The sequence below is a fragment of the Diceros bicornis genome, chromosome 14 (assembly GCF_020826845.1).
Source record: "Diceros bicornis minor isolate mBicDic1 chromosome 14, mDicBic1.mat.cur, whole genome shotgun sequence".
Lineage (NCBI taxonomy): Eukaryota > Metazoa > Chordata > Mammalia > Perissodactyla > Rhinocerotidae > Diceros > Diceros bicornis.
The window spans coordinates 20,537,523-20,561,411 of record NC_080753.1 but is presented as its reverse complement, the minus strand read 5'-3'; the positions used below and the strand labels follow the sequence as shown (position 1 = coordinate 20,561,411).

The window sequence follows — 23,889 nt, the reverse complement described above, 5'->3', positions numbered from 1 at the left end:
ATTCCGATTTCCCCCTGCCTCTCTGACTGCTCCTCTTTCTCTTTTGCTTTATCTTTTAAACTCCCACCTCCTCCTACAGGTGGACTTCACCAAAAGTTCTGAACTTGCTTTTTCTCTCTCTGTTTCCTTGCTTGCTCATTTAAGGCGTGATCGAGTGAGCAATCACCTTGATCTCATGAACAACTCCCAAATCTTTATCTTTCATCCTAACCATCATCTTCAATTTCCCCATCTCCCTTATCTCTAAAACTAGTGTCACAAAATCCTTTTGATCTTTGATCTTTAAATAATTTATCTGTGTAAAAACTGCCCCTTCCTTACTTAATATAGGGAACAGTAGTGACAAGCCAGGATTACTAATTATTCTTCTAGCCACCAATCTCTTTCCTCTTAAAGTTCTCTTTACACAGTGCGGCAGCTCAGTCTTCCTAAGGCTCAGCTTTGATCATGTCAACATGAGAGCTTCACGTTGGGGAACCCTCAGTGGTGACCTAGATGTCACCCAATCAATGACAGGCTTCTCAGGTGGCTGCTCTCCACCCACGATCACTTGGCCCCATCTTATCTTTACATCTCCAATCACTTTCCTACACACATTCTAGTCCAGTAGCTCTCAAATGTGTTAGAGCCAACACCCTCTTTTCATAACAAATACTCAATAATCTCCCTTTACCATCCTGCAGTAAATCATAGGTTTTCCATATCTATCCACATAATTTCGAAAAGATCAATATAATGCCATGATTGTAGTATAAAGGAAAAAACAAAGGAGCTTAAGACAAAATTACATTTATATATTTTAGTATCTAAGTACTTGGAGAAGAATATGCTAGAAAACATAATGAACTAGCCAGCTGCTTGAACATGTGTAGAATCATCTTGCATGTGACAGGCACAAAGTGAGATTGGTGCACGTGTGTATTAGTGGCTCAGACACCAACAGTGACGTTACTCTTGGTGAAGACTTTCTGAAATGTTGAGCAACTCCTGGTAAAATTCCTGACAAAACAAAGTGTGTGCTCTTCCCTTGATTTCTAGGTAGTTTTATTCTGAGAAAATCCAATGTGTTAAAACTGTTGAAAAGAATACTTTTATATTTATATTTAAGTAGAGTTAGGTTCTACGCTCAGGTAATTATAACCAGATTTTTTCACCTACTTGAATGCCTGATGGGTTTTACAAAAGTCATGAGGGATGTGGAAAAGCTACATTTCGTAGGACTGTCCCATGCATTGCAGGACAACTAGCATCCTTAGCCGCTGCCCACTGAAGTGCAGTCGTGCACCTCTGCTCACGTGACCATCAAAACCACCTCCACGAATTTCTGAAGCTCCCCCAGCGGTTGGTACTGTCTGTGTTGAGAACCACTGCTCTAACCAAGCTGTTCTTATTGTTCCCTCAACATGCCTTGCCCTTCTTCAATTGCATATCTCTTTTCATGTTGTGCCTTTTGCTTTTGAATATGCTTATTCCATTTCCATCTTTTGAAACCCTACCTGCCTCTCTAGCTCAAATGGTACATGCTCCTTCAGGCTTTCCTTCAGGAGGGACGTCTAGCAGTCTAAAATCTTGTAGCACTCTGGCTGCGACATTCTACAATTCTTAAAACATTTTGCTTTGTGTTAGTTATTTATATATAGATATTATCTTACCTACCAGCTTGTAAGATCCTAGAGGATAAAAACCATGTGTTATGGGAGGTTATATTCCTCGGTGTTTCTAGCAAAGGGCCTTGCACGTGGTGCATGCCCAGTGAGTGTTTATTGGATAAATGAATGGATAGTTTTTAAAGAATACTTGTAGAAAAACAAAAAGGAAGTTTAGTTCTGATTTTAGCATTTAAAACTTACTTTTTGATATTTACATTTTATTTTCATGTCATAAGCTTCTTATAGTACAAATTAATATCAGAAAAGCACACAGAAATTCTATAGGTCTATAGGTTTGGTCTGTATATATATTTGTGAATATGTGTTGTTAGAATTCTTATTAAAGAAAAGAACATTCTCTATAGCAAGAGTTTGGAGCAAAATGAAAACAGCATTCAAACATTATAGAGAAAATGAGGATAAATGTGGCCAAAGTGCCTCTTTTTCATTCAATTCTGAAATGTACAGATAAAATCAGCTTTTGAAGTCAGTCAGGATGCCCGTGCAATTTCCCTGTTTTCCCTCTTTATTCAAAAACCTCAAAACCACTATGGGTAATTCCCTCAAGATCTGCTTCTAACACATACAGTCTGAAGAGGAGGCAAGATTTCCAAGAACTGAATGCTTTGAAACTTTTACTCTTTATACTCCATTCTTGAGCATCTCTCTCCGATGACATGAGCTCGGAAAGCCCAGTGCTCGCTCCACCCACCTTTCATCTCTGACTAGAGGAGCATGAAGCATTCGTGCAGTCTTTCCTGCCATGGCTTCATTTTCTGTCATCTTAACTCCATCACCAGTCCTCAGCCTGCTAACAATATCCGTATGAAAGAAATCAGACCCCTTCGACAATGAAAAACACATTTAAGCTACTGCACACCACCACTGCCACTGGAAAAGTAGGTATTATTTTTTCTGTCAATCCAACTGCAGCACTCTGGTGATGTGTGGTTGTGATGGTTGTGTTTGCATGTATTAAATAATTAGTCAAGCCATAGGTGCTAATCAAGAGAAATATTGTTACTGTTTAGGACGATGAGAAACTTAACAGCTCTTTGTTTATGAATTTTTTTTTGAAGTAGGAAGTATTTGTCTTTGAATGTAGAGACCACGTAAAGTGATCCAAGAAAATGATATGGCCAAATGACATGATTAATTTTCATTACTCTCTTTCCATCTCTTGCCTCAGATGCTTTGAGCCTTGCCCAGACCCCAACTTAGAAAAAAGCCCAGACTTTGGACAAATCAGTCAATTAAAAACCAGCTCGTCTTGTAGTTTGAGAGACATAATGGAATATAAAGATGTGATCTACCTTCAAGGATCTTTCATAGAGCTGGGAAGCTTAGAAATACTTGCCAGAGGAAATTACAAAGAAAAGAAATGTGTGATAAATGTCAGATGAGTTATACAGACAAGAGTACTGCAGATTTCTAGGACAAGGTCATTGTGGACCCTGACACTCTGGAAAAACGTCCTGGCCTCCTTCTGAGTCTCCAGTTGTCCTGTGATCAGATTGTCCTTTGGTAGCCAGAATGCTTCTCTTGGTCACTATGAGCTTCTCTTGGGGCTCAGACATTGTGTCTTCTGTAGCACCGAGATTGGGCATTAAAATGTCTCCCTTCCAGGCGTGTTCCCCTTTGTAATACACCTCTTTGAGGACACGCCCCGAGCTCTGTAGTTCTCCCATTTGCTAGCTCAAGACTCCTGCAGGTGCTGTGGCTTTTGGGAGGACAGAAAGTTTCTATAGAAATTAAATGGATTCATTTTAATTTCTTCCCTCCACCACCCTGTACCAGGGAGAATTTTGTAGACTTTGTGGATTCAAGTCCCCAAATCCGAGATTTAACAAAAACTTACATAAATAATGGTATTGTGGTAATTAAAATGGTATAGCAGTTTGGGTTTGCCAGTTAGAGCCAAGGAAAATAGAAAACCAACCCAGGAGCCATCTTAATAAGGGGGGACACTGGGAATTGGGAATGGGAGTAGAGATTACTGTATGTCTTTCCATTCTTTTTAGCAAAGGTGCCTCAACTTTTAAATTTAGTAGAGTGATTCTCACTCATTGGCTTCACCAGGTTTGTTACATCAAAAAGCAGATCCAGATCAGAGGAATTCCTGACTGTAAGGAGTATGTATGGCTTTTGTAAAAAATGCTGCTGTTGGGGTGATATTTATGGATATAAATCAGAGAATTGTTCTATTTTTAAGTTTTTAAAAAGCAGGGTCTATGTTTTGTGCATGTTTTTTTCTCTGCGGAACTCAAGTAGTACCTCTATCCTTCACCTCAGGTGTCTTCAGAGCTATTTAAATTGAATGGAATAGACAAGAAGATGGTGTCCTATTATTCCATTGAGATTAGAAGCTAGGCATCTCTAGTAACGATTAATTTCCAGGCTTTACCTTCCTTTTCTCTATAGAGCTCTGACTTTTTACTTTGAAGGGCGCACAATAGAGCCTGGTTTTCTTTATTTAATAGGGCTCTATTCTTGTTTTATTGTTTTAGCCCCTATACTATCAAAGTAAAACTTTGGTACTGCTAGTGTTTTAAGAAAATAAATCTGATAAACAACGATAAGTAGAATTTTTTTTTTTTTTAATTTAAGAAAATTCAACCAAAACCTGTTTGACAACATCATTCTCATGCATGGGTAGGCAGTTTCCAGTTGTTTCTGTTTTTAAGAAATTTCAAGATTTTCAGTTTGTTTTTTATTTAAACATTCCCCTGGATTGTCAGCAACAAAAATGCCTTAGTGTTGGCTGGTGCAAAAACGAGATGTAAAAGTATTACTGGAAATGGAAGCGAGCAGAGAGAGTTCTCTGTCCAGTCATTCACTAGACATCAGAAACAAAATTTAAGTCTGGGGTGTCAGCAGCAATGGCACAGTTTCAATCAGATGCGTGTGATGTTGGAATTTCGTTCTCTTCTCCCCGAAAAAAGAACATCCTTAGGTTTTCTCCTGTTCTGCCAAGTACTCCCTCCCAAGCTTTCGATATGTTCTACAGGCCACACACACAGGAGCAGGGCTGTCTGTCATAGAACCCAGATGCCCAGCTGTGGAAGATATTCTTTCAGCAGCATCCGTCTGTTTCTTGGCAAGGCTTTTAGGCAGTCTAAAGAAAACAGTCCTGGAGCAGCCTTTGGGCCTGCCTTGTGGTGAATACTGTGCCGGCTTGTATCTGGTTCCCGCTCTGACCTTGTGGTCCTGGACACTGCTTTCCTTACAGTCTCTCTCTCTCTTAAAGAATATTTGTGATTTTGGTTCCATTTTGTGAAATTCCTGTGGACATCTAGAGAAACTTTACCTTTTTTTTGGTTGTTTCTCTACTGATTCAAAGAGAGGTGGGTAGGTATTGGAAGGCAAAGATCTTATGGGAGGAAAAGAAGATCTTTCTGCAACGCGCCAAGTACGCTGGCAAAATAAAAAATAGTTTTCATGGGTTCATTTTCAAACTTGGTGATCTTTAATAGTCTGAAAGGGAGAACTGGTTCATTTCATAGCCAACTACTGTAATAAAATTCAGATTCAGGGGCAACGTGGCGTGCGTCAGCGTATTCTGTTCTTAAGGGAATATTCTTAGGCTTAAAGGGTGGTCTTCTTTGAAAGCGGTATTTTTAATGGTTGTATTCTTTGGTTTAAATCTTTATTTTTACAGCATTTGTGTTGTTCAGCTTTTGCACTGAAGGGATTTTATTTTCTTATTCTCTTGATTATTTTAAAGTTAGCAGTTGAATGTTGCTAAAATTTACACAAGGGAGTGGTTCTCCATACCCCCCCCCAGCTCTACCCTCCCCCTGTCCTCCTACCTGCCAATTGTGTCTGAAGTAATTTCCCAGCAGTGCTGTTGACTTTGGGAGATGCAGTATTTCTGGTTCTTAGTGTCTGTGTGTGTGTGTGTGTGTGTGTATATTTGCCTTAATATCTGACTGATAATTAGTTATTATTCAACTTGGAATTTCTGTTCGGCTCTCTCCTCTTTCTTGACCCACTCAGAGAGTTAACATGTGGTAGTCAAAGTGGGGGTGCCTTATGCGTGTCGACAGGTGCTAATCTTCAAGGAAATTTACCTTGCATTCCACCCATTAAGGGTATGGTACATAAAAATGGCTTAAAGTCTATTTGAAGGTGTCAGCGGGCATGTGTGGACCACACAGAATGGGTTTCACTGAAAGTAATAGAGTGAAATTGTCTGCATAATTATTTTTGTTGGATTGAGAATCAGCAGCCCTCTTTGGGTTCAGGAAATAAACCTCTGTTAAAACCATATGGCACTATTCTCAGAAGAGATGTTATTACAGGGCCACTTCCCTCTGAAATTTTGAGTCAGGAATTCTTGAAAGGAGTCACATATGTCTGAGAATGAATGTCAAGTTTTCTTCCTCCAGCGTAGTTGTGAAAGTCAGATGTTTTCTTGCCTTTTTCACAAATGCCACCGTGGTCAACAGGGGCTTGGGAAGAGGCCAGCTGAGCTACAGCAGCACAGCCATCTCAGGTATACATGTTTTGAATTATTATCTGGGCCTAGGGATTTTGTTCTTAAAAGAAAAGAAAAATTTCCCTTAATCCAGTGAAACGTGATTTGTCAACACTGAAAACACATCTTAAGGTCAGGATGATTACCTTCTGTCTGCCAAAGCCTTAATGCAGATGCAGGTGGCTTTGCTATTTTTTTCTGTTACCCATCATCATTGGCTATAAAATTTTCCTCTGAACTACTTGTCACAGTACTCATGTGCCCCAGAGACAGCGATATTAGAGTGAGAGGTAAGATGAGTAAGAGTGCAGTTTGTATAACGGCTAGGGAATAATTGGGGGAGAACTAAGGTAAATATATTAAGTAATACTCAGTATTTTTATGTTACACATATAGGTGTATTTAAGTGCACAACACAATGAGTACATTATGATGAATCATTGTGCCTTTCATCTTTTTGGGGGGGCCAGTCTTCCTATTTAGTCTTTGCTGTAGAAGGAATATAAGCAAAAGTTGATATTTGTTCTTTTTCTGTTAATAAGGCTCAAATATTATCAGAATCTATAGATCTTAGTCTGGCTGTTGGTAATACTAGGAAGTTAAAATGTCTCCTTGAGTGTCAGACACTCAGTGAGTACTGAATAGATATTAAGTCCAGCTTTTCATTTCATTTCCTAGGGGAAGAAGGCAAGATAGCTGTGACTGGTTATCTAGGATGGTTAGAAGGCTTCTCTATTACCTTAGGTGTTTTTGTAGTGAGAGCTGTTTTTTTACTAGATAGAATGGTTGCTGGCATATAGATATCATCAGTTGCTGACTCACATTCTGGATTCATTCTTTTTTGTTTGTTTTTGGGGAGGAAGATTTGCCCTAAGCTAACATCTGTGCCAATCTTCCTCTATTTTGTATGTGGGTGGCTGCCACAGCATGGCCACTGACAAGTGGTGAAGGTCTGCTCCTGGGAACTGAACCTGGGCTGCTGAAGTGGAGCTCGCAGAACTTAACCCCCACGCCACGGGGCTGGCCCCTGGATTCATTCTTATTTAGTCAACAACACTTACTGGATGCCTACCATATGTGCTTTAAAAAGGGCTGTGGGAATTCAGAGATGACTTAGTCATACATATGGCCCAGAGAGAAGCTCAGTCTAATAAGGGGAGAAAGCACAGAATTAAGGACTGTGATCTCGACAAAAAGTAGTACAAAATGAGAAGGGGCATAAGAAAGTGGCAGCTGAAGTGACATGGGAAGTTCAGAAGCAGTTGTGCTTCAGTTTTGGGGTGGAGGGAAGGTTTTATTGAAGTGAAGGCATGTGAGTGGAATCTTGAATATCAGTAATTAAACTTATTGGCAGAAATTCTTGAATATTAAATGCTAGGTAGATAGATGGTGACTTTCAGAAGACTAACACTAAATCTCTTTTATTTTTATGATTAACGCCTACCCTCCCAGAACCCCCCCAGCTTGACCCTAGCTCCTTTTCCAGATCTATGGAAGTTTTGGCCTGGCCCAGTGCTTTGGGTCAGGTGACTGCTTTGGCCTCAGCTGTCTTCTGCTCTTTTCTCTCCTAATCTGGGGCCTACTCAACATTCAGGTCTAAGTTCAAATGCTGCCTTCTCCAGAACTTTAACAGTTTTGTCATTTTTTAGTTCTTTTTTTTTTATTGTGAAATTTTTGTTGTACATTATTGTTTGTCAGTCACCATATAAATACATCCCTCCACCCCTTGTGCCCGCCCCCTGATTTTTTATGTCTTAATTGTTGATCTCCTCTACTGGGCTGCCCCAGTACCAGTGTAATAATGTTTTGCACATTGTAGATATTCAGTTGAAGGTAATTCAGTTGAACAAAGTAGATTATGTCATTGAATTAACTTGTAAAATACATATTGAAGTTTGTTTTAAGATTAATATTAAGGAATAAAAATTTATCCTGTGAACTGGCACATAAAATTATAGACAAGCCCAGGACCTACTTTTGAATTAATAGAAAATAAGCCCATTGCAAAGTCAGTAGAGGTGATAATCATGTTTTTTCCAGGGAAATGCTAAACTCCTCTAGAATTTGGCAACCTCTGGGGTTCAGTTTTCATAAAGGGAAAAGGAAAAAGTCTAAAAATCTTCAGGCCAACTTGGTGGCTCAGACTTGCTTTCCAAAGTCCTTTCCTGTGTGTTTGTTAGGTAAGTTTGCAGTTCTATAAATGATATCCCTCATGCTATTTGCATTGGATGCCTGCCATATCTCCATCCATAACAGATGGGTTCCTTTCTTCCCTTCCCATATACATTCTTCAGGGTTTGTTACTTTCTGGTGGACGATGGCAGTGAGAATGCAGAAAGGGGGAGGGTGGAGAAGAGGGATTGAGTTTATTTTATTTTGTTTCTGTATTTCTCTTAAGCTTACTGGAGTGCAAATGGCAGGATGAGAAGTGGTCAAATATACTGCTCCATGGGATTTGGGAAGGAACTTTTCTCAGCAGATATGCTGGGAAGATGGTTAGTTTTAGAGGCTTTTGCTTCACGTTTTCTTTTGCTCTTCCTTATCTTTGACTCTGATCTTGGCATTCCCAATGTGATATTTAGACCAGAACAAATTTTGCTTCTGGTCTGTGTGAGTGACAGGTACTGAGCCACAGTCTGACTTGTGACTTGGCCCAGCAAGGGCTGATTGCCGCGCTGTTGGGAGGGCTTGTAGGCCAGGTACCTTCCCCATTCCTTCAAAATAACGTGACCAAGATTGAACTCAAAGACACTGCACACACTTGCAATCACCATTACAGGTATTCTTATTAAAAAAGTGCCGGGAAGCAACTAGAAATATGAGTCTGAAGTTCAGGAGAGACTGGAGATACTTTTTTTTTTTTTTTTGGAGGAAGATCAGCCCTGAGCTAACATCGTGCTAATCCTCCTCTTTTTGCTGAGGAAGACCAGCTCTGAGCTAACATCTAATGCCAATCCTCCTCCTTTTTTTTCCCCCAAAGCCCCAGTAGATAGTTGTATGTCATAGTTGCGCATCTTTCTAGTTGCTGTATGTGGGACGCGGCCTCAGCATGGCCGGAGAAGCGGTGCGTTGGTGCGCGCCCGGGATCCGAACCCCGGGCCGCCAGTAGCAGAGCGCGTGCACTTAACCGCTAAGCCACGGGGCCGGCCCCTGGAGATACATTTTTGCTAGTCACAGGAGCTTGAAGCCATTGATATCAATGAGTTTGCTTGGGGAATGGGTACAGAATGAGTGGAGGAGAATTAGCTTCTTTACTATGGCCGAATTAGCTTCGTGCCCTTGGCCCTGGAGTAGAAGGAGAGGCTGCTTTGCTGCCAGGCTCCCTTGGGCCCCTGAGGCAGCAAAAGAGCAGGGGATCCTGGTTTCTGTCCTCCAGAAGGAGAGCTGCCTATTTCTTGGTCTCCATGACACCACTGGCTCCTCCTCTTCCTTCCTACATCTCTCTGCTGGCTCCTCTTCCTTACCTACCCCTTAAATGTTTGTGCTTCTTAGGTTCCTTTTTTGATACTTTCCTCCACTCATTCTGTACCCATTCTCCGAGTGGCCATGTCGTTAACACCAATGGCTTCACGTTCCTGTGACTACTGAAAATGCATCTTCACCCTCCTCTGAAATTCAGACTCATTTCTAGTTTGCTTTCCTGGGCATCTCCACTTGAAGGCCTCCCACAGGTACTTCAAACTGATGTCCCGCACAGCATTTGAGATTTCTCACCTCCACTTCAACCAAACTTCTCTACCCAAATATGAACCCCTTCTAGTTTTACCAGTTTTGAGTGCCCCACAGTTCACCCATTTGGCCAAACTAGAAACCTGAGATTCATTCTGTCTGCCTTACTTCTTGCATCTAATGACGCCACTGTACTATGTCTGTATCTCTGTTCTGTGTCTCAGAGGCATTCCCTCATCCCTAGTAGCATGGCTTTAGCTAGGTTCACACTCTCAGTGTTTGTCTACTGGCCAGTAATATAAAAATAATTTCCTAACTGGTTTTGTGCCTCTAGCTGCACTCCTTTCTAGATCTGTTTTCCCCTGTAAGTAAAGTGCTCCTCCTCAACTGTAAATCAGCTCATGGCACACCCTTGCTTAAAATTCCTCAGTGGTCCCCTGTTATTTACCAGATGAAGTTCGGACTTTGTGACACAGTGGACAAGGCCCTTCAGCATCTAACCTGCCCGACTGCCTCGCTCCCACACCCCCGTGGCTGAGCTCCAGCCATGCCAAATCGCTTCACTCTACACTTTTTTAATCTGTGTGTCTTTGTATCTGCTGTTCCTTCTGCTTGGAATGTCTTTTTCTTCTGTATTTGTTTAACTGAATTCAATTCATCCTTTAAGTTTACTTGAATGCCATCCCTGTAAGCCCTTCCTGACCTCTCTTGGAAGTGAAGCATTTATTCTTTGGTTCCCCTTTGCCTGTTCACACCTTAATTATGATGTTTGTCACATTGCTGTAATTATTTGTTTATTTGATGCCTTCCTAAGCATACTCTGAGCACCCCCCTAGGTTAGCACAGTTCATGATACATAGTATGTGCCTAGGAAATTTTAATTGATAAGTGAATATTATGTTTGCCTAGTGGTTTGACCTGTGTAGCGCATTTTCACTTACATTACATTTCATCCTGACAACACTCCTGAGCTGTAGACACTTGATCCTCATTTGATAGATGAGGAAGGTGAGTCATGGAAGAGAGCTGAGTCACAGGGATGACAGGTCATTTGCCGACAGCTCTGCAACCAAATTAGTGGCAAAGCTGGGAACAAACTCCAACTTTTCCCCTCCTTGTGTAATCAGGCCCAGGTTTAGATACAGGATTCTCCTTTTTAGTCAGATACCAGCCTGGTCTTTTAACTCTTCCATTAAGTTCACTAGTTGTATGTGTGTATATGTGTAACCCATAGTGATAGTAGAAGCATCCATAGCATCACTGATTCTTAGAATTGAAAGTTAGGGCGTCTCTTACTTTACAGAAGATAAAATTCTTTTTTTTTTTTTTTTAATTTTTTGTTTATTGCAGTAACATTGGTTTACAACATTGTAAAAATTTCAGGTGTACATCACTACACCTCCGCTTCTGCACAGATTACATCATGTTCACCACCAAAACACCAACTACAACCCATCACCACACACATGTACCGAACCATCCCCTTCACCCCCCTCCCTCCCCCCCCACCCCCCCGGCAACCACCAATCCAATCTCTGTCCCTATGTGTTTGTTTATTGTTGTTGTTATCTACTACTTAATGAAGGAAATCATATGGTATTTGACCTTCTCCCTCTGACTTATTTCACTTTGCGTTATACCCTCAATGTCCATCCATGTTGTCACAAATGGCTGGATTTCATCATTTCTTATGGCTGAGTAGTATTCCATTGTGTATATATACCACAGCTTCTTTATCCTTTCGTCCCTTGATGGGCACTTAGGTTGGTTCCAAGCCTTGGCTATTGTGAATAACGCTGCAATGTACACAGGGGTGCATGTACCTTTACAAATTGGTGTTTTCAAGTCCTTTGGATAAATACCCAGCAGTGGAATAGCTGGATCATATGGTAGTTCTAACCTTGATTTTTTGAGGAATCTCCATACAGTTTTCCATAGTGGCTGCACCAGTTTGCACTCCCACCAGCAGTGTATGAGAGTTCCCTTCTCTCCACATCCTCTCCAACACATGTTGTTTCCTGTCTTGTTAATTATAGCCATTCTGACGGGCGTGAGGTGATATCTCATTGTAGTTTTGATTTGCATTTCCCTGATAGTTAGTGATTTTGAACATCTTTTCATGTGTCTGTTGGCCATCTGTACATCTTCTTTGGAGAAATGTCTGTTCAGGTCTTTTGCCCATTTTTTAATTGGGTTGGTAGTTTTTTTGTTGTTGAGATGCATGAGTTCTTTATATATTTTGGAGATTAAGCCCTTATCAGATGTATGGTTTGCAAATATCAGAAGAGAAAATTCTGTGCCTGAGATGTTCACAACTTACTGTTAGTGGCAGAACCTGCATCTCCTGACTTTCAGTCACACGTTATCTTTCTTACTACACGTTGGGCAATCGTCTTTTCTATTAGACAGAGCTTTGCTGTTGAGTCTCAAGGGTTGTTAGTAGGATTTGTTGAGCCATTGGGCCAGTTAACTCTTGGGAAGAGCCTATTCTTGGAGCAGAAAGGATATCATTTCTCTGAACATTCTTGGTGAAAGGTCCATGAAAGAGGTACGACCCAGAAGAGAAAGAATTAAATGATGACATTTTTTCATTGGTTACCCCACTTTTCCAGATTGCACTGCTTCTTTTCCAGTGAGCTTCCTAGATTTTTGACCATGTGCCATTTTAAAATAAGACAAAGACATTTAATTAGGCTGATGGATAAGAACTCTACGTTGCAAGGAAAGGTGTGTTCACTGGTCAGAAGGGTTGTGGTGTCCTGGTGTAAATAGAGGATAAAACATGTTGGGCCTCGAGAGGATAGCATCCCCAGTTACCTGGAAAGAGACATAGAACTCATATTCCTAGTATCAGTGTTCCTTCAACTGGCCTCTCCCTCTCTGTGCATATATATGTATGCATGTAATAGACATAATATAAATTTATAACTATATACATGTATATGTGGAAAAGCCAATACTTCATACATTTCATGTTTGCAAAAGGAAAAATTTCACCAGCTGTCATTACTGATTAAATAATTCAGCATGAAGCCAGCAGACAAAAATTGTTAAAACTTTACACTTGCTTTTGAAAAAGAAAAAGTTTGACCACCTTAAGTTTTTTTTGAATATTAAAAAAAAAATGTATTGAGCTAGTGTCTCAATCGTTTTCTTTAATTGAGGTAGAGGGTGACGATAAACTCTGAAAAATGAGCACCAACCCACTTCCTTGGTTTGAAAAGAATGTGCTTTTCTAATCTGCTGTGCCTTGGAAAAAAGGGTAAAACTTGCTATCTTTTAACTCCATTTAACACTACTTTAGATTCCCTTTTATATAAGAATAACTTGATCCTACTCAAAATACTTGGCCCCTTTGGTGACGGAGTGGAATGTAAGAACACTTTAGCAGATCTGAACGTGAGTCAACTCCAGTCATTTTGGAATGAAGTGATAGAGTTTTCAATTCCTTCTTCAGAGTTCACAGAAGATAAGAAAACCGGGATTAACACAGTAGACTCCCTTTATTACACATGGCTGAATAAAGCAATTATCTGTCTATCAGGACTGTAGTAAATTGTGCAACAGCATTAAGGAAGGGTGGATGGATAAAGGCTATTCTCTCAGAAAAGGGTGCTGATATGTAAGGGAATCCTTTGAGTTTAACTTGTAAACTGTTTTATTTTGGAGTTTATCTTGTGCTACCCTTGCAGCTTAGAGAGAACTGATTTTTTTTTTTTTTTTTTTTTAATGTATTGTTGACGGCGTTTTTCAGTTCCTTACCCATCTGAATTTTATTAGGGGGGTTATTTCAAAGACATCTCTGGTTTAATCATGTTTAAACAATCTGTTTAAGACCTGTTGTGTAGATATAAACACAATAGTCCTTTAATGTAGTGAAACAGACTTCTGACAGCCACAGCACTAACAGACATCCATCCATTATTGCTTAAGCTGCTATTCCTTCCATGCCTGACCTGAGAGGCTAACCACAGAGCGCAGAGGACAGCATTCGCCACTTAGAAGACACTGGCATGCACCGTATTAATGTCTAGCAAGCAGAGAATTCCAGAGCGGCAGACAATTGGATAGGCCTTAGACTAGATTAAAACTAAGTACCTTAAATCTGTTTTAATGGCTATGTTTACATCTCCTTCTTCTTCATTCCTTTAAAAAAGTAATCAGGTTTCGCAAGCGTTAAGAAAACCACCTCTTCTTGCCAGCTGGAGTAGGTCCAGTTCAAGCAAGAAATTTCCCCCCTTTCTGTCTTTTTCTTTTTTCTTCCTCTATGATCTTCACTGCCATTCAGCACAGCAAGACCAGGCTGTGGCAGCTGGCTGCCTTTTTCCTTGGTTATTACTTTTTAACATTTTCTTCCTGTTACAGAAATGGGAAAATTGAAAATGAGGCTCTGCTGCTGTAGCAGCACATGTCAAGAGAGGCGCCCTTTGCACTTTTTAATTACTTCTAGGTAGCTTTTCTTTCTTTGCTTGAAACACACACAAGGTCACATAACATGTGCACAAAACTGTAATAATGAAAGAGAAACAGAGAAGATCGCATGCTAAGGACATTCAGCCAGGATCCAGGAATTGCGTGACAGTCTGTAGGCTAGTTGTCACTGGACTCTTTGAAGAATAATGCCATCCATGTTTAGCTGGATTGTTGGCAAATAAACAGTGATGCTTTTTGTTCAACTGTGGAAACTACCATTTCCACTGCTTAAAACGTTACCATTAAAAAAATCTTTACATCTCTCGGTGGGGTCTTTATAAATGCTAGTAACCCCAAACTGTGGTGTGTGTGAATATATTATGGTAAGGAAAGGCAAAGGAAATGTTTTCACAACTAAAACACTCAAGTTTTACTAAGTTTTGGGAGTAAAGTGTAGATAGACATAGAGAAAGAGATCTTTTGTTCATTTCCCAGAAACTGAAGGGAGAGATACAGATTCAGATAGCCGAGGATGGCTGTGAACGTTGGGTCGTAATTAGTAGGAGAATAAGCTGTGTTGTGATAAAACGGAGTCGGAATGACTGGGTATAATGTCATAAACTCTCTGAATTAAGCTTCTCTGCTTTCTCTTATTCTGTTCTTTCCAGGTCTCTTTTCCTCAACTTTTTTTTTTTCTTTCCTGGTATGGCAGCCTGGTATATGAAAAAGAGGGCTGAGGCAGGTCAGGGGACTGGCTTCCACTGTCCCTGCCTACTTCCATGACTTCAAACAAGTCAGAGTATTTTTCTGGGCATCAGTTACTTTTCTCAAATGAAGGACAGGGTCTGGTGAAATACGTGTTCTCTTCCAGCTCTGAAAACTTCTAATTCATATAATTTTACTTTGAATGGGAGTAAAGAGGGAAAGAAGCATCCCTTGGAAACAGCAGGCAGACAAAGTCAAGGATAGCAGGATTGGAACTAGAAAGAAAGTGCCAGAGAATTTGGAGGTAAAGCGGCAGAGTAGATGAGAGATGTTAGGACGCGGAAGAGGGGCGGCGGTGAACACAGCCAGCTTCTGTTAGCTCTTTGTTCCCCTGCCTGCAAAAGGTATTACATCTCCTCTTGTGTATTTCCCTTATGATTTCATCTGGCCTTTCTTTAAATGTTTTTAATCCTGTTTTTCTTCTTGCCTCCCATGAGTTTCTTTTCCTTTAGGTGTTTCAAGTTTTTTGAGTCCATTATTTCAAGAAAAAAGATTATACTCCAAGCATATGTTTATTAGAAGTTATTCCTGATGTGTGAATGATAGGGGCATAGCCTGATGGGGCCGTCCTTTCTTCCAGATACTTTATTCTCTGATTGCCGTGACTGGCCACAGCCTAAAATCTCAAAGTCATAAAGGAACTTGCATTTCTATACATGCAAAATAATATTTCACAGTTCTTTCATTTGTATATTTATTGAAAGATTTTGAATTCTTTAACCTTTAGAAGCCTGCATTTTGAAAGAGGCTGTCCTTCAATGATCTCTCTCATGCGTCTAATTGTATTTAAAAAATGACTACATATGAGTTTGGGAGAGTGAACTTTTTACTCACTGATCTAAACCGGAGCCTTTTATTATTAAAAGAAAGCAAATTCAGCTTTTAACATTTTTTTTCTTTGAACTGGCGTTCCTAGAATATTTCTATGGAGTCTATCGCTTAACTACGTAATTATGTCTCTTGAGTAGATTATGTTTTTCTTCCCATAATTATGTTTTTACCCAAGAGACTGGAAGGCTTCAGACCTCTCTTGGGTGAAATTGTTCTTCCTCTCTTCCTCCTTGATACTCTCTGAATTCTGCATGCCTGACTCTGTTCAAGGGCTGAAAGGGGGCTCTTGAATGTATGTGGTAGTGATTATGATATTTTTTTCCCTTAGAAATTGGTTTATATATTAAGAAGGGCCCTTAGAGAGAAGCTCTGTTAGTTCATTTTTGAAATACCATCAGAGAAGAATCTCCTGGAAGGAGATTTGTTTATGATCTGTGGTCCTCTGTCTGAAGCCACACACTAACACTGCTCTAGGGCCGTCTCCTCTCACGGGCCGTCCTGGGTGAGCTGTGGGGCCCCGTGCACACGTCATACTGCATGGCTGCTAATTTCCAGTGGCTCAGAGGGGCTACAGGCCTTAAACATGAAGACAGTTTCTTAGTCCATTTCATTATTCTAGTCCAGAAATAGTTTTTGACCTGAACCAGACAGCATACTCTTAGGAAAAAAGATGACTCAGCAGCCTTTCCCAGCAAAGATTATAGACTCATCAATTTTACTGTGGGAAATGTTTCCCAATAACCAGCCTTTTTTTTTTTCATCCTCTCTGTCTTTTACTGGACAAAAGGAGAGAGAATTCTAAATTTATGAATGTTCTTATTTATTAATTCCACAAACATGTGTTGTATGTCTTCTCTGTATCTAGGCTGCAAGTTATGTGCTAGACATAAGACATGACACCCATCCTTAAGGAGTTCACAGTCAAGTCCAGGAGAATCTAAGATAATAAGGTTTGAAATTATGTATAAATATTTTATATCAATTCATAGTAAATGCTTACCGAATGCCTACTACACTTAAGTATAACCACATGTGGAAGACAAAAAACAATTGTAGCTGCTCTCAGCTTGCTGAGATAGAAACCAGAAGGATCAGCGAGGCCCTAGAGACGGAAAAGACCAGAACAATGTGATGACCAAGTTGAGACTGGGAAGGGATTTGGCCAAATGGAGATGATGGGGAGAGGGTATTCCAAGTAGAGGAGACAGCTTGGGCAAAGGCACAGGGATTCCTGAGGAACCGTGGATGGTCCAGGGTGAGTAGAGCACAGGCTAGGAGCAGCGCAGTTGTAGCCATCGAAAATGAGAGTGACCAGGTACATTTAGACTGTACTTTCCAGGTCCTGGTTTTCTGGGCTCAGGGGGTTCTGTTTAATTCAATAGACATTATAAGACAATTGAAAGGTTTTGAGCAGGTGAGTAACATTAATGTTAGGATTTAGAGACTGAAAGGATTTTAGAAATTACGGAAACAAACCCTTCAATTTTGGTAGACCCAGAAAGTTCCATTAAATCCCTTCCTGTGGTCATACAACTGTTTGGTGCCCTTTCAGTTATGCCAGGCTGATACTCTGGTGTATTAGCCACAACTGAGAGGTTAGGAGTGGTTCTGATGGGAATGGAAAGCAGGGGCCCATCCCTGTAGAAACTTTAGGAATGGGCTTGACTGGATGATAGGGTCTAGGAAAGAGAGGTGGCAAAGATATACGTAAGCTGGATTTTGAGCCTGGGAGACTAGAAAATGAAGTTATTAATAGAAATAAGGAAATTAGAGGAGAAGCTGGTTGGGACTGTTTATATTGGTTGTGGGGGGGCTAGTGCTTCAGGGAGAGGCAAAGGGCTTAACTAAACATTACAAGCATTACAAGAATATAGGTCTTTGATTTTTAGGCTTTCTCGAACCACCAGTGAAATGTAGTCATCCAAATGTAAACAGAGAAGAGTTTCACTTTTCTCAATAGTATTTCCATTTTCACACATATGTAGGAATGCAGAAAATCAAGGTTTTTAATCCAGAGCCTCAGTACTTATATAAAGTATTAGGCTCCAGACGTTGCATGGCTTCCCTCAGAACTCACTTGAGTCTGTGTAATCTTCCCTGTTATGTTGCTTTTGCTGGAAACCGTCTAAACTGAGCTCTCTGAGATATACTAAGGCTCATCCTTAGTAGTAGAATTCTAAGTAATTTCATTTGGAATTGAATTATGACTCTAAAATTAGTCAAATCATTCCCTAAACCCTCCCTACAAACACTCCTTCTTGTACCACTTGCAGGGTAGAGAGATTAGAACTCAAGGCGCCATTTCCGCCCCCCCCCCCCGAACTGCTGTGGAATAGCAGCTCTGTTGCTGTATAACCAGTTTACTCAGAAAAATGGTAGTTCTGATGCAAGTCCTCTGCTCTCTTCCTTTTCGCTCCAAGGATCATTGTCACAACATTCTTGAGTAGTCATATCCTGTGGCTTGAGCCCTAGAGTATTCAACCAGATCTCATTCTGTCACACACTTGCTGACAGCAGAATTAGCTAATGTCTCCCCCGTCACCCTTCTCTTCCAGGGAAGGCTGAACACATGGCAGAGGAGGCTCACAGGCTACCAGAGTATCGTTTTATTGGTCAGGGGATAAAAAGATCTGTCTTCAAAGGGCCGATTCCCGTATATATTGTATAGTGTAAAAGAATTAATGTGTAGTTGTACAACTAGAGGTATCAAGTGATTTGAAGAATAGTGTGCCTCTGTTTAGATCAAGATCACATATATGTTTCTCACTATCTTATCTCACAAGGTATCTATTATCATTTTTCTGTCGTTTGTCCTCCAGCCAGCTTCCCTCCTTCCTTCTCTGCTTATCACAGTCCTACTCCACCTCCAGGAACACGATGATCTTGTCAGTGAGAGTTTTCTCTTTCCTTCTAGTCAACATCAGTTGCTCTCCTGTTCTTCCTATAGCACTTAATTTTTTTAAAAAGTTTTTTCTTATGAAAAATTTCAAACATACATTAAAAGAGATTATATTTTATAAAACCCCATATACCCATCACCGTATTTTGTAATTAATAATATTTTGCCATTTTCACTTCAATTGTTATTTTGCTGAAATATTTTAAAGCAAATACCAGACATCGTGACACTTTACCCCTAAATATGTCAGTGAGCCCTTCCAAAAAATAAGAGCATATTCTTACTTAATTACAAAAAGCACCACTTCCTTAATGTTTTGAAATAGTCCATGTTCGTAATTCCTCCATTGCTCCCCAAACCATAGCATTTTAGTGATTGCCCTCACCACCGTCTTTTTCAGTTATATTTAACTGCTTGCCTTTCTTCCCTACTACACTGTGAACTGCTTGAGGGCAAGGGCATTATCTTATCTTGTATATTTCCTCTTCTCTCCTCCTTACAATGCCTACTGAGACACGTGTGTGGTAGCTGCCCAGTACACACTAGCTGGACTAACTGACCTGAATGTGGACATGGTGCTGAGTCCTGATTGATGCTCTATTGCAGATCTGCCTTTTAAGTTTATTTATTTTATTTAAAGATTGTATCTTCATGATACCCAGGATACAAGTAGATACGTAATAAAAGCAGTGAGCGTTTAAAACTGATTTAAAATACGACTGTAAAAAGATGAGCTGCCGTAATGCCCTAATGATCAGCAAAATGACCCTGCTGTGCCACATTAGGCTGGACTGACCATGACATGGTGCCCTCTTTGTGAAAGGTGCCTTGGTTTTGAAAGGTGCACTCTCTTGTAAGTGTGTTTGGGCATCCTTTGGGAGGAATGCTCTAACTGGAGCAATGCATCATGTTGTGAATGTAGTGCATGGAGTGTGAGGTTCTGGCGGGGGGCCACATAGCTCTCCAGAGTTGTTAGGCAGCTCTCAATCAACTTTTGTAAAAATGGGCAAAATGAGTCACATCACAGAGGCAAGTTTATTTTCGTGGTTCACATACCACAGTTTCGGAGTCTTTGCGTACCAGTTTCAGATGTATGATTTTTTAAGCAGAAGTTCTAATGGCAGCATTACCAGTTTTCATTGTGGGTGAGTTGCCCTTGGACCAAAAGAGCTGGGTGGGGAAGAATGGGACGATTAGCTGGACTCTTGCTTAGTGACTTAACAGAGCCTCATATGCCTTTGCTCCGAGGATGTGTGAATGCTATGACCTTTTGATTGTGCTTTCTTCTTGTGCCCCTGAATTTATTGCAACAAAAGTCATATTCAGCCAAACACACTCAACTTTTTGAAAGAAATTTGTTCTGAAAACTTTTTTTTCTGTTTTAAATTCACTTCTGACCGTGGTCTCCCCTGAATGACTGATGCTGTACTGTTAGAATCTAAAATAAGCTGGTTGGCAATGGGCGTGACAGGAGCCCTGGACCAGCAATCAGAAAACCCGAGTTCTGGTCCTGCCACTAACTATGTGACTTTGGGAAGTCACTTGCCCTCTCAGGGACTCAGGGTCTTCATCCATAAAAGAAGGACATCGCTCTAAAATTTAGAGTCTAAATGATTTCTGCTGTCCTTCTCAGCTCTGTGATTCTAAATGACTTGCAACAATGCTTAAGAATTTTGGTGAGAGCAAATGGGGCTTTTTCAGAAAGCAAGAAAGCAAGGTCTCACTTAAGTGACTGTCCTTCAGGGAAATTCCATAGGAAGCAGCAGTAAAGGCTGGTGTCTAAAGAAAGGCTTTGCCCACTGGATTCACTAGATTGCCAAAGAAGAAGAGAAGAGTTTTTTTTGGTAAAGATAGTGTTGTGATATGATATCTTGGGCCAGAAAATTTTCTCTTGACCAAGACATTTATCTAAAAGAAGAGAATATTCATTTGTCCATTTATTGCATAAATATTTATTGAGCACCTCCTATATGGCAGGCACTGAACTAGGTTGTGAGGGTACAGCTGTAAACAAGACAGAGCACTCATTCTTATGGGACTTATAGTTTTGCAGGGGAGACAAATAAATACACAAGATAATTACAGACTGTGTAATTATCCATAAAGGAACTAAACAGAGGGCGTGCTCGAGAGGGAGGGAACCTACTCTGGGTAGAGTGGGCAGCCAGGACCTCCACCTCCTCATAGGAAGTGGTGTTCACCCTGAGGTCTAAGGGATGAGAAAGAGTGAGCTATACAAAGGAGCGGGGGAGAGCATTTCAGGAAAGTAGAAAGGTTCTGGGATGGGAAATGAAAAGGAGACGATGTCAGATGCCCAGAGAGAGATGATGGGGTCCTGGACTAGGGTTGTGCCGATGGAAATGAGAGAAGTGAATAATACTTGCAAGATGGAAATGACAAGACTTGGGAATGGATTGAGTGTGGGGAGTGAGGGATAAGGGGAAATCAAGGAAAATGTCTAGGTTTTTGGCTTAAGCAACTTAGTGGCTGGTGCCATTTACTGAGATGGAGGGACTCTTAGGGAGGAATAGAGTTTTTTGGAGAGAAGAATCAAGAATTCTGTCTTAAATATATTCATTTAAGATACCATTGAGGCATCCCAGGGGAGAGTCAAGTAGGCAGTGGGACGCACAAACCTGGAACTTAGGACAGAGGTCAGGGCTCAGCCAGGAACGGGGAGGCGTTGAGTGCTTGGGACAGTGAGATCAGCTTGGGCAGTGGTTCTCTACCTCGGCTGCACGTCGGATCATGTGGTGAGCTTTAAAAAAATAACTTTCCCCAGAACCTACTCCCAGAGATTCCGATTTAATTGAGCCGATGTGGGGCCTGGACATCCATATTTTTCAAAGCTCCTTAGAGGATTTTCTTACGCAGCTAGGGTGGAGGAGCCACTCTCAAGGGAGGAAGTGCAGCTAGAAAAGAAGATCCAGGACCGAGCTTTTCCATAGTCTTAAACACAAGAGTTTTCCGTTCTTTATTCCTTCCTCCTGCTTGGAAGATCCACTCTTTGGCCCTCTGGATGAGGTTTGCTTCTCTGTGTGCCGTGGCAGAGCACCCTGTCTTTGATTTAAGTCAGCGCACCCTTGTCTTCTGTGTTCTCAATTTCTGAAGGGATCGCTTGGGTGCTGAGGATCTTCATTCTGCCCATCATGTGAGTGTTACCCTGATGTGGTTTAGCGGTAGCGGGTATTTGTCATGGTTGAAAGACAAAGAACCTGTTCAGCCTTTGCTCTTTCTTGTACAGTAAGAATTTTGTTGTGGTTGTGGTGGTGGCTATGAAGGGGCAGACATCTACAAGGAAAATGGGTATATCTTTTGTATACATGCAGCCACAGAGAGATGTTCCCTGAATTCCTCTGTGGTGTCTGTAAGTACTTGGTAGCTCATCTTTGAAGGTAATTTCCAAAAGGTCATGGAGGCTTTTAAAATTTCACCTGCTCTTAAGTTTTTCACACTTGTTAGTGCTACTCCAAGTCCTTTATTCCTGCCTACAACGTCCTATTACTCCCCTGAAGCTCTGGGCTAAGAGAAAATAAAAGTGTGCTCACACATCCATGTACTGAGCTCATATCTCATACAGTCTCCATGAAAACCTAATGAAAGGGCTGTAGAAAACAGAGGCAAACCTTATTAAATTTCCTTGTGACCCATGGCCCACATAAAGTCCCAGTGTATAAAGGAACCATGCAAGATCATGTAGTCTCCCTTAACCCTCAGGGAATCTGCCATTCCAAAAATATGGCCTATTAAAAAAAATAACTTCCAGGGACAATTCCATAAGCTTTCTTGTTAATGTTTACAGCTGTGTCAAGACCACACCAATACTTTTTTTTGGTATGTGTTTGAGGAATGGATTCCATGGATCTAACTGTGACAAGTACTATATAATTCCCTAATCGTGAAACTAGTTAGACTCAGCAAAATGTATTGATGGAAGTTTGTTTAGGGTAATGGGTGAGCTATTAACTTTGTAATTGAATCCTTGCTGCTGCTTCTGCTTGTGTTGAAAACCAGCCCTGGCACCTCACAGGACTTAGTTCTTAGGTGTCTCACTTTGTCGATCTGGATATTTTCAGTGTTCCATTGCACCTGGGAGAGGAAGGGAAGAGAAAGCTAGAATGCCAACATTGATGGTGCCACATGATGAGGGGAATGCTTAGTAAATTAGGACTAGAACCATATCCTGGTCCAGGCTGAGCTAGTAAGTAGCTGAGGACCACGGGCTAGTTGTTTTACCTCTGTTGGACTTAGTTGCTTCATCTATGAACACCTTACTTGCCAGGGTCTAGGAGCTGTTTGGGTAATTTCTGAAGGTCCTTTAGAGGTCTAAAGTCTGCTTGTAATCTGGATAAAAAGTTGATGGGAAAACAACCATCAAGAAACAATGAGTTTCCCTAGTTTTTCCTAGTCATTTTTCTCCTAGTCTTAGTTACTCTGTTACAGCAGATGCCCCAACTTACACAGGCAGGAAATAGGGTGGTGGGTGCATTTCAGTTAATGGGCCTAGTTGGAACATGTTTGGCTGTGGAGACAGCTACACTCATATTACCAAGCCTTGGCTTCCTGTCTGTTTTCTTTGGGCTGGGTAGGCAATGAAAAAGGAGACAGGAAAATACATTTTGGGGCAAATAAAATAAGGAATTTGTCTTATGAAGACAGCTTATAGTTGGGAAATTCTAATGTTCAACTTAACCCTATCCTGATTTTTCCTCTTCTCCTATACGAAGTGGAAGATGAGGTGTTCTTCCTGCTACCCACAGAATATACCCTCCCATTCTTGAAGGCTCTTAATAATCCTCCTTCAAGGTATTTTCTTTTATGGATATAGTCCTAATTCCCTTAATTTTTCTTCAAAGGGCAAATTCTTATTCCAGTCATCATCTTAATGGCTCTTCTTTGAATCAGCTTTAGTTACTTAACATTTTAATAAAACATTGGGGCCACTTACTGAGACCTCACTGGTATGGAGTATGGAAGAAGGAATCCACAATATATTTCTGTTTGAATATTAGGCATTATTGTGCTTGTTCACTACGGCACCACTCTACAGATTTACATTTACCTAATGTTGCACCAAGATTCAGATGGTTTTCTGTTATATTTGCACCAGGGCAATACTATACTCTTTGCTAAGAATGATTTGATGGTTTTTAAAAAGTCTTAGTACCTTGGTTATATTTTAATTT

General features: G+C 40.7%; 1 protein-coding gene across 2 annotated transcripts in view; it reads left to right on the top strand.

The window, feature by feature from the left end:
* RUNX2 (RUNX family transcription factor 2) overlaps positions 1-23,889 on the top strand; it is a 124,259-nt gene that overhangs the window by 44,271 nt on the left and 56,099 nt on the right. The gene's annotated exons all lie outside the window — the stretch shown is intronic.